Raw genomic sequence first — 774 nt, 5'->3', positions numbered from 1 at the left:
TATATATATATATATATATATATATATATATGTATGTATGTATGTATGTGCGTGTAGATGTTTGTGTGTTTGTGTTTGACCCCCAACATCGCTTGACAACCGATGCTGGTGGTGTGTTTACGTCTCCGTAACTTAGCGTTTCGGCAAAAGAGACCGATAGAATAAGTACTAGGCTTACAAAGAATAAGTCCTGGGGTCGATTTGCTCGACTAAAGTTGGTGCTCCAGTATGGCCGCAGTCAAATGACTGAAACAAGTAAGTCTCAGGCACTTACTTCAATTTTACCATTGAAAATCGAATAAAAAAGCAATATATATTAACAAATGATCCAATTCCATCTGTAAAGTAGCCTTTTAGATGAATTTTGTAGGCAACTATTAAGCTTCTCATCACATGCAGACAGTCAGTAAAACCACCCCTGGTATACCAGAACATTACAAAAAAACATGGGTTTAATGGAAAACTTGACTTCATTAAACAACTAAATAAAACATCGCTTAACATGGAAAGAGAAAATTAATCTGCTGTAACACGTCTCGTAGCTTGAATTTATCGACAAACAGTATAAGAATATCCTGTCATTAATAGCTTTTCTTACACATACATATATATATATATATATATATATATATATATAATTTATATAATTTAATTTATATAATGGCATTACTATACAATAATGTCTCACGCTTAGAGGGACTTCATAAGTCAAAACTACCAAAATAAGCACATTTTTACCGATCGCGAGGGAATGCAACTGCCCTTATATATATT

General features: G+C 32.8%; 1 protein-coding gene across 2 annotated transcripts in view; it reads left to right on the top strand.

Moving 5' to 3' along the window:
* Positions 1-774, top strand: part of LOC128248031 (CLIP domain-containing serine protease B4-like) — a 69237-nt gene that overhangs the window by 63577 nt on the left and 4886 nt on the right. The window lies entirely within an intron of this gene.

The sequence above is a fragment of the Octopus bimaculoides genome, chromosome 6 (assembly GCF_001194135.2).
Source record: "Octopus bimaculoides isolate UCB-OBI-ISO-001 chromosome 6, ASM119413v2, whole genome shotgun sequence".
NCBI lineage: Eukaryota > Metazoa > Mollusca > Cephalopoda > Octopoda > Octopodidae > Octopus > Octopus bimaculoides.
Note: the sequence above shows the minus strand (reverse complement) of the source record. Positions and strands in the feature narration are given on the sequence as shown.